This window comes from Aricia agestis, chromosome 15, assembly GCF_905147365.1.
Source record: "Aricia agestis chromosome 15, ilAriAges1.1, whole genome shotgun sequence".
NCBI classification, from domain to species: Eukaryota; Metazoa; Arthropoda; class Insecta; order Lepidoptera; family Lycaenidae; genus Aricia; species Aricia agestis.
Window position 1 is genome coordinate 10,948,900 of NC_056420.1, and position 11,113 is coordinate 10,960,012.

The window sequence follows — 11,113 nt, forward strand, 5'->3', positions numbered from 1 at the left end:
TCCTAAAATGGCGCTAAGCGTCTTCATTATTTTGCATAATAATATTGTCAATGAAATATAGGTTATAAGGCTGTAAACTCACTCATATTTTTAATACGCAATAAATTCTGTACGTTAAATATTTTATGAGGTCAAATAAAAATATACCGTTAGTATTTGCGCCACATTTTATTACGAAGAATTTATTGATTATGTCACTGGCAAAATCTATGTCAACGCCAAAAATAAGACAACGTTACATATAGAACGTCGTAGCGACTACGATACGTAGCATCGTAGCGACGTAACGTGGTAGCTACAGCTACGTCGTAACCCGCCGACTACGTCACGAGTCCTTTGCTACTCGACAGGCCACAAAGACTATGACATATTATTATTAAGCATATTACGCGGCCTAACCACACCATTTAGTTTAAAGCAATCTGTCAATGATGAATTTGCCTAGATTTATAATAGATTTTAGTATGGGTCAGTGTAGCAATTTCTTGTACGTTTCCCTGTTGCATTTAATTAATGGCGTTTCAAAAAGTAAAAGTTTATAGGATTTGACATATTGCATCGTTAGATAACATTTCGCTTAATAATGCGATGTCATATGGCTTTCCCAAATTCTAATGCCGTACAACTTTAAGGTCTATATTCGCTCTCGAAATTATCGTTGCAACTTGACTAATGCTGGTCTATAAACTTATCTCGAGATATCTAACAACTCATTATAATATTAATGAACAATAAAATGTTATTAACGAGATCTCTATCACCTGATGCGAATAAATCCTCACCCACTGGGTGACTCAGCCTGGCCCACATGGGTTTGGTAACATTTGACAGTTGACATGTCACCGCCTACACACAAAAATCAGAGATTATGTTCATTGTTGTGACATAGTTCATGTTGCTTACGACTTTGTTTATCGTGCGGGAATCGTGCATTTTTCCGCGATAATTATATCCATAGATGTTATAAACTGATAAACCACCTCCATACTTTTTCATCACGATCGATTCAGCAGTTTTAGCGTGACCGGCAAATATAAGTACAGAATTTAAATATGGATTTTTATGTATTTGTCCTTAACAGCTGAGTTTCAGCTCTAATTGGGAAAGTCGCATCAGAAGAGCTGCAGGTGCGTTGCCGGCCTTTTAAGAGGGAATAGGGTAATAGGGTAGGGAAGGGAATAGGGGAGAGTAGGGAAGGACATACGGGAGGATAGGAAAGGGAAAAGGTTAGGGGATTGGGCCTCCGGTAAACTCACTCACTCGGCGAAACACAGCGCGAGCGCTGTTTCACGCCGGTTTTCTGCGAGCCCGTGGTATTAACCGGTCGAGCCGGTCCATTCGTGCCGAAGCATGGCTCTCCCACGTTACATACATCTCCAGTAGGTTCTTTTATTATTAGCTGTTAAGGTCCACAGTTCTATAACTGCTGCGTAATCGAGCCACTTGGAAATTTTCTCCGAGCAGCATTTACGGAGCTCGCAGCCTGATTCTTATAGTTCCATCCAGTTGACCTAGTTTTAACTTTTACTATTCCATTGCTAGCATAGATTTCACCCATTTTGGTTGTAACCGATTTATATCATTATCAAAGGTTAGCAAAACTAACCAGACCACTATAAATAACTAATTACAAATATTTTTATTCTACTCATTATGTTAAAATAACTTTAAAATTGATTTCTTGATACATGCATTTTAAACTCTATTTGTATTTTATTAAGATTTAAATTCAGATTATTTCAATATCATCTAAGATTCGTAATATTAATTCTTTGAGTATAAAGGTGGCTCCCCGATCCTCGCGGTAAGCGACCGCGATTGACAAAAAATCAAATAAAATGCAACTTTATGACATAGGTTATAAAACAGTGGTTCCTAACCTTTTCAGAGCGGTTACCTTTATAGCCCGTTACAGGATCTGATTTTACCCCCCCCCCCCTGAAATTCGCAAGTTTTTTGATATAATTAGGTTCAGGTACCAGAGTTGAGAGGTCGCTCTCGCATCTCTATGTGGTAGCTAAACACCAACATTTTCAGAGCTCTGTCTTCAATGATAGGATATTCTGAAGCTGTTTTTCTCTAAAACGTACAAAATTTATATTTTTTTCTGCCAATTCATCTATCTTAGGTACCACCTCTGTAACACCCATTGAATAGCTATTTTACCCCCAATTTCGGAACCACTGTTATAAAATATAGGTGTCATATTCTACCGATATTGATCTAGTGACCCATGCCACCACTGCTGCTAATGGCGTAGAGCACCATAAAACCTATGCCTAGCCTATGTCATAAAGTGCAATTTATTTGATTTTTCGGCCGCAGTCGTTTGCGACTAAGATCGGAAAGCCACCTTTTGATTCACAATATTAATTCTTTGAGAATAATTTATAAATGTCATATCCCGACTGATTTATCGTGAAGTGGACAGATTCGGGTGATATAAATTAATTTGGTTGATTGAGTGTCATATCAAATAAAACGTGAAAAGTTTCACTTTTATAACGGTTTAATATTATCATTTAGATGGGGTAATAAATAATTATTAATATGACTACTGGATTACTAGCATTAGGTAATCTTTAGTCTTTTTTTGAACGTAAAAGTTAATAAGTGTCGCTACAAATTTGTATCGCTACTATTAAGGAAGACAATTATTCTAATAAATTAAAGTTCCTAAAGTCTTTTTATAGAAAAACGTAACTTTATAGATTTTTTTTAACGGGCTTTGGCCCACCACACATTCCCACCACTGTATCTCCTGTGTCGCCAGGATCGACAGCGGTATCCAACCACGAAAACCCTTTGATATGATCTCAGGGAGCCCGAGGGACATGCTAAAGCTGTCTTGGGACCCGCAACGAAATTAATCAGAAGAAAATAGGAGGAGTAGGAAGAATTCCAGATTCCCTCCCCATATAAAGCGGGAGACAGCACAGAGTTGCAGTGACCGAAAGTCAAAGAACTGGAAGGGGGAAGCACCACGGGAATAAACGTTAATAATAATAGTGACTACTACGCTAGAGCTAAATTAATTTATTGTGTTAGACTGTTGCCAGTAGTAATTGTACCAAAAACGCTTGAAGGCACGGAAGTTCCTAGCGCTGTCCACGAGATCACCGTAGTATGCGACACCAGATGTACAGAGTAGGTTGTTTAGCATTGTAGTTCTTTCGTCCTGCCAGAGACTGCACTCCCAGAGAACATGATGAGCTGTTTGTTCAAACATGTTGCCTTCGGTCGAGCACTCGCACATGGGTGATGCTACTAGATTAAATCCGTAGAGTTTGGCCTTAAAATTTCCATGACCGGTCAGGAATTGAGAAACGCAGTGATCAATATCCATCCAATGTTTGGATAGCCGTTCACGAATATTAGGGAAAAAATTATAAAGATGTCGCCCTTTGGTAGAAGCAGTCCCATCGCGTCTGCCATTTGGAGATTAGGCTTTGCAAATAGTTTTCTAAAGGTTCAAACAATCTTGCTATTTTAATTTTATCCCGAGCGCTTAAAAAAAACGGGTTGTCAATGTTTTTATTATGATAGTACATTGTCACACGACGCTGAATCTCAAGGTCAACGGGTAAAACTCCGGCTAGCACGGGCAAGTAACTTTATTGATGTTGTAACTTTTTGACGTGGGAGAGCCATGCTTCGGCACGAATGGGCCGGCTCACCCGGAGAAATACCACGGGCTTACAGAAAACCGGCGAGAGGCAGCGCTTGCGCTGTGTTTCGCCGAGTGAGTGAGTTTACCGGAGGCCCAATCCCCTATTTCCTTCCCTACCCTCCCCTATTTCCTTCCCTACCCTCCCCTATGCCCTTCCCTACCCTCCCCTATTACCCTATTCCCTCTTAAAAGACCGGCAACGCACCTGCAGCTCTTCTGATGCTGCGAGTGTCCATGGGCGACTGAAGTTGCTTTCCATCAGGTTTGCTCGTTTGTCCCCTTATTTCATAAAAAAAATTCGAGAATTTGATGTAGCACCATGTATGTATATTGTCTATACGACTGTACTTGTATATCGTGTCAAAAGATTCGTACTACATATTTTAATGTTCATGTTTTTATGAGCGTCAAGAATCTAATTAATCTCACAATAACTCACATCTAAAAATTATATCTAGTAACTCATCAATAGCGGTTCAACATCTTAAATTTCGAGGAAAACCAACAAAGCGATCATAATTTTATGGAGCCTAAAATAGCCTAGTTCGCTCATAGAGAACAACGGCCTCTTTCAAACTCGTATAAAATTTAAGCGCCTTACGAAATCCAAATAAAAATGCTTCATAAATCGGCAATCAAAATACGGCAATAGAACAATCACGACAGAGAAGTATTTTTGTAACGAAAAGATTTAACGAGGGATCTTATATGAAGCGAGTAATGCAAGCTGTGCGATAGATTTTCTCTTCGGTTTTGCATAGCTACCACTCTACTGCTGCACTCAGAAACTATATTAATTACTTATATATGTTATAAATGAACATATTGATAGATAATTATTGGAGCTTATGTCAAAATCTTCATATAAGGTTAAGTAATTATGTATATAACATTCGTCTTTGAGTGCGGCAGTAAGTGACGCTTTTAAACACAAAATGAAAACGAATAACAAACAAAATTGAAAGCGCACCTATACGCTTTTTATATGCGAAATACATATCATAACAAAATATGCTACATTTGATAACAATTTACGACTCTCCCATGTTTTTCTACCTCAGATTTTAGAATATTATCGCTTGAAGTTAAAATAGCAATCAACTGTTTAATTACTCATCTAGCCGTATTTCAGCAATATCTCAGCATATTATAGCTACAAAATAAAACATACCTTACACCGAACATTAGCCTAAGTACCTTGTAAAATTGTTTCAATATTTCTGACCTTTAGAGAGTCTCAGCGCCCAAGGTTGCAGAATATGGGTCTATAGTACACCAAGGTCCCATTGTTCGTGGGATTTGACGTGTTGCAGTTCCGGATGGGATAGATTGCGTCATGGTTTGATATGATAGCTTGTGATGGCTGTCATGACGCGGACGGTAGGTTGATGATGATTTTATCTTTTTATCGTGTCACAAGATATAAATCATGTGCGCGGAATGGCACATGATTTATATCTTGTGACATCCTGTAGAATCCGTATATTTACCTCGATATCTTAACAAAATTTGGATCGGAGCCTACGCAATGCGTCCTTACTAATGTTGTAAATGCGAATGTGTATCTGTCTGTCTGTTACCTGTTCACGTTTAAACCACTAAACCGCTTTTGAGGACATATCGCAGATAAGTGAGTATTTAATAATCGCTTGCCAACACTGTTGCAATAATTAATTTAGGAAAAAAATTAAGAACATGCTTAATATTATTTAACCAAAGTCATAACAAGGAACAATATTAAACTGTATTTTTTGTATAACTTGCGTATTTCTTTTTTATCAACAATCTTATATTACGTGTGTCAAGAATAGGCTATTAAGAATTTTAAAAGTTAATTTAACTTAAATAACACATTTTCCTTCTTATTTTTCGCTTTAAAAAATATCCGGGAGCATAACTGTTTAAAGTCCCCTATGTCTAGCATACTATGATAACTATGACGTAGACAGCCTCCGATCACAGCCACATTCGAAGCATGAGAATCGTTCCCCAGAATCACCTTATAAAACGCTTCCCATCAATCAAGCGCTAAGTAAACGCTCCGGACTCTATTGTTTTTCAAAAGTAAAAGTTGAATAAAATTATGACACCGATTGTGAAACACCACTTAGGGTACAATGGGTTATTAACATGTCGATTGGGTAATGTCATTCGAATTGGGTAATGGGTAGTGTCCACAAGGTGCAATTTGACTTGATGGACTTTTTGGGAGAGTGGTCAGGAAGATTTAATCTATAGAAATGTCAAAGGCGGGTATTCTCAAAGTTTATTACACCTTTATGAAACCCTAAGTTAGCGGGCGCCTAGACGCCTTATCACGTATTGTGCAATAATTATTGACCGTCTAGGGTTAATATTGAACGCACCCGCCGTTTTAATATTATTGTCAAATAAACTGTTTAATAAAATTGAAGTGTGATATTGCACAATAAAATTGATCATCTAGGGGCCCGCTAAAGTAGTTTAAGCGCAGTTTTTTTTTATATCGAAAGGTATGACATTTAAGAGACTAGATGACACGGTGAACACGGTGAACGATCACTTTCATCATAAAACTATACAGGGTGTAACAAAACTAAGTGATACTATTTAAGGGTGTGTATGTGTTCCTTGTAGAGAGTTTACTGTGAAAGTCGCAGCGCTGAAAGACCAATTTTTTTTCTACTTTTGTATGGGGAAACTCGTGACGCTGCACTGGGGCGCTTGCTCATACAAAAGTGAAAAAAAAATTGGTCTTTCAGCGCGGTATAAACCTTCCCTGGACTTCCAAGAATGTTTCAAGATAAAAACTAGTCAAATCGGTTAAGCCGTTCTCGAGTTTTAGCGAGACAAACAAAATTGAAAATTCATATTTTTTCATATTCTAGATTCGATCTTGATACAAGGCTGGTGACCAGTGATTCTGGTGCTCGCTTAAGAATCTTCAAAGCTCAAACTCGGAAATCCACAAAAACTCGGAAATCCACAAAAACTCGGGTACTTGTGTACAAGATAATACTAAAGTCCTTATTAAAAGCATGTTTTATTGCGGCAGCTACGCATATTATAATAATGTCCTAATCATCATTTGATTCACAAATAGATCATCAACTCTAATATCCTGTCATTCTAATATCATAAAAGAAATATCGCCTTGACAAAATCATCCCGTTCTAACACTCCAACGACAGTCGCAGTTTCAATATCACCCTTATGTCGTCATAAACAAGGTGGTATGAAGGGTAATATAACAGTGAACGTGACACACTAATGCGTCGTCCAATGTCACCGCAATTTGGACGAGAATCCCGCGACAGCCGTGAAGGTTGGCACGACTGGTGACGTCACATTTGTGATTGTCGCGCTAGAGGCTAGGGTTGACAATTTAAAGTTCTACAAATGCTTTTTTTTTTCCAATAATAAGATATTCTTGCAATCGACATATTTTTTTGTAGCTTAATTATTTTTACCATCGTTCGCATGCTGTAAGAGTATTCACTAGTGACCTAAATATAAAATTTAAAGTGATTCAAATATTTAACGACGCCATAAAACATTTTTATGAAGGTCCCTAATGTGATCCTTCATAATCTTATCGTAAACGCTACCGGTGTTTTTATCGCTTAAAAGCTTATGTCAAAGTTTAGGATTAAATTATTTATAAATACAAGCTGCATCATGGATGTTATAGGACATAGGTCTATGATAATTTTACCTCTGTTTATATTATATTTGTTGAATTTAATTTCTGTCCTCAAAAACTTACATTTATTATTAGTTACTAACGTTTCTTTTGTTACTAAGCTTATTAGGATCAAATCGTATACTAACATGCTTTGAAATTTTTTATTATGATAAAAATTCATATTTAAACAAGTTATTATCTACACTTAAACTAAATTTAAGAAAATTAATTTAAAAAAAGGCGGAGAATCGCCCTCTTTTTTGTCAGTTTTTGACGCGCGAAAATTCCAAAAAAACCTGTGTCCTTTCCTGGCTCTTAAAGTTCTGCGTAACAAACTTCATCAAAATCATCAACGACGTGAAGAATATTTAACGACGACGACGTGATTTTATAATATTTAAAATTTGTGACAACCATTATAGCTGTATCTACCTACATTAGGAAAGCCAGGTGTTGCGCGACAACATTATAACAATTTCTAATACCATATAATATGCTAATTAGAACTATAAAACTGAATTTTATGTCGTTTATGAGATTTTACATATTCATTTACACTTTTACATACATTTACGTGTATATAATGAAGCTTTAAAATACATTTAAAAGTTAATATGTAGCTTTTATTTCTCCGCTGTGCCAAAATTCGTTTATCACGTGGGAACCGTACATTTTTTAGGAATAAAATGTATTCTGCAAACCAAATTTCAGCAAAATTGTTTCAGCGGTTTGGGCATGAATGGGTAACGGACAGACTAACTTTCGCATTTCTAATAGTAGGTGAGGATTTTGGTTTGTGTGGAACTTTTCAACTGATCGTCGAAAAAATGATTATTGAGTTTTTAAACGTTACTTTATGATTTAAACATAGTTTAAGTAATAGATAATACATATAATATAGTATGTTCAGATCACAGACATAGATCAAGATAGATAGCGCATGTCGCTCCATTTGTATGAAAACGAGCATGCGACTTTTTTATAGTTACTGTGACGTACCGATGATAAGAAAAGTGCCTATTATCTAGGCCAACGTTTCTATTTGAATTTTTAAAGCTCAATATGGCACTTTTAGGCATTTAGGCATTTTCAAAATTCCGATTGAAGTCCGATTCCGATAGCAGACTAAAACTTTCGAATTGCTCGTCGTTTGGGAGCGCAATATGGCACGCGAAGTACATACACATGCGGTATCTATCATGATCTACGTCTGTGGTTCAGATCCTATATTTGAAGTAAATGCGGAAACAAGACAACCCACTACATCCAATGCTTAACCAAAAGGCTCCTCTGCCTCTTTAGGTATATTTGGTAATTTCCTTTAAAAATGACGTTCAAATCAAAGGAGCTTTGTTGCGGTCCTTACATTAATTGATTTATTAAATGTCATTAAAATGATTTAATAATTAACCGGTGTCACAGGAACTGGACTAATTTGTATAAAAATTGCATTAAAAACAGCAGTAGTATCACAACATCATTATTAGAATATACTACTGTATATTCTAATAATGATGTTGTGATACTACTGATTTATCTAATTTCTATCTATTTAATCTCAAATCAAAACACACCTAAGTTACACTAGTAGTGTAACTTAGGTGTGTTTTGATTTGAGATTAAACTAACCAATAACAGTTTTTCTGTGACGTCCCCAGACTAGATTCGGTGAGATTTATCTGAGCGCTGGACACCCCCCACCCCCCTCCCCCCTCCTTAATACTTAGCGTAAAGCCTCCTTACTTTTTGGATACCTAGTACAGAATGTTCTGCTTCGATAGATAACGATCTACTGTATTTAATTTATATACTGTGTTAGTACCGTTAGCGAAATACCTAAATTAATGTCATCTAGAGGTATGCCTTTTAATTATTAATCGATTCAGGATCAATAACCTCCATGAGAACTGTCGGTGACAAACATTTTGGTTACTTATATAAAATTATATATATTTTTTTATTAAATAAAGGGGCAAACGAGCAAACGGGTCACCTGATGGTAAGCAACTACCGTCGCCCATGGACACTCGCAACATCAGAAGAGCTGCAGGTGCGTTGCCGGCCTTTTAAGAGGGAATAGGGTAGTAGGGGAGGGTAGGGAAGGGAAGGGAATAGGGGAGGGTAGGGAAGGGAATAGGGTAGGGGATTGGGCCTCCGGTAAACTCACTCACTCGGCGTGAAACAGCGCAAGCGCTGTTTCACGCCGGTTTTCTGTGAGCCGGCCCATTCGTGCCGAAGCATGGCTCTCCCACGTTTAAAATACATACCAAATTTCAGCAAACCCGCTTTGCAGCGGTTTGGGCGTAAAGAGGAAACAGACAGGCAGACAGACGGACAGACAGACAGACAGACATACTTTAGCATTTATAATATTAGTATTGATGCATATTATATTATTTTTATGTAAGTATTTTTTTGCTCAGTTTGATATCCAATTGTGAACTATACTACTTTTATTTAATATATATTATCATTTTTATTTATTAATAATTATTATTTATTTTATTTTAGTCATTATTAAGCTGTATTCTTTGCCCCGCATACTATTTTTAGTTTAAATTTTTCCTCTCCCGCAGGGTTGCCTGGAAGAGATCGCTTATAGCGATAAGGCCACCTTCGCCCACATTTATGTTTTTGTTAAGTTTAGTTTTAGTAACATTATTTTAGTTTAATGTGAACAATAAAGGATCTAGTTATGTATTTTTCATGAAGAGAGCGTATTCCCTCTTATCAGGCCGGCAAAGCACTTGCAACTTTTCTCATGTTGCGAATGTCCATGGACGACGGTAGTTGCTTTCCAGCAGGTGATCTGTTTGCTTGTTTGCACCCTAATTTTGTAAATTGTAAAATAATAATAAAATTATTAGACTGTAGTGAAACTAAAAGGAAGCTTGTTTTGGCAAGTACAAAATATGTAGGTATAATATGTATAATATTATATTGTATGCAGTCCAAACCCTACTGGCATTAAATCAATAGATATTTATGATGGCCCTGTCCCCAGATAACAACGATAATAATACAATTTGGGTAATCCCTGGTTAGGTTTCGCACAATGGAAATTGCAGACGAGTATGATTGCGTATACGATAATTTAGAAAGAGAGATATAAGAAACTTCATAATATTTAAAAGTTAACAAAATAATTAATTGACTCGTTTAACTCTTTTGGTCGCCAACGTCCACACCACGTTGAATACACCGGTTCTCGTCCGATCACCGAAGTTAAGCAACGTCGGGCGCGGTTAGTACTTGGATGGGTGACCGCCTGGGAATACCGCGTGATGTTGGCTTTTTGTTGGTATATTTTATGTTGATCTATGTATAACATCGACATCGGTAGAGTCGTTTGCGCTCAGTGTTCGCCAACGTCCATACCACGTTGAATACACCGGTTCTCGTCCGATCACCGAAGTTAAGCAACGTCGGGCGCGGTTAGTACTTGGATGGGTGACCGCCTGGGAATACCGCGTGATGTTGGCATACTTTTGCTGATGACTAGTAATTGGTTTTGACCCCGAGTCACTGAATGTACAATGTACATAGCAATAATAATATTATTATTTTTTATTTATTTATTTATATCAGGCTACATAGGCCCATCGGCGACGTGACGCGCGCTTCATTCCGGAGTCTCCCCCGGAACCTTCAGTAGACCACATCAGTCGGCCAGAATTCCTCCGCTTCAAAGGTCGACAGAAGATGCGTCGGTACTCTCACCACAAAGGAACTGAAGTTGACCTTGTGGCGAGACTGCAGACATTCGACCTGAGGGTCGT

General features: G+C 37.4%; 2 non-coding genes across 2 annotated transcripts; both read left to right on the plus strand.

Moving 5' to 3' along the window:
* The first annotated feature begins 10,508 nt into the window (after positions 1 to 10,508).
* LOC121734542 lies at positions 10,509 to 10,627 on the plus strand. Its single transcript, XR_006036739.1, has one exon. It is a non-coding gene; the product is annotated as a 5S ribosomal RNA (ribosomal RNA).
* A 71-nt stretch (positions 10,628 to 10,698) lies between these two features.
* Positions 10,699 to 10,817, plus strand: LOC121734540. The gene has a single exon (XR_006036737.1). It is a non-coding gene; the product is annotated as a 5S ribosomal RNA (ribosomal RNA).
* Positions 10,818 to 11,113: the final 296 nt, after the last annotated feature.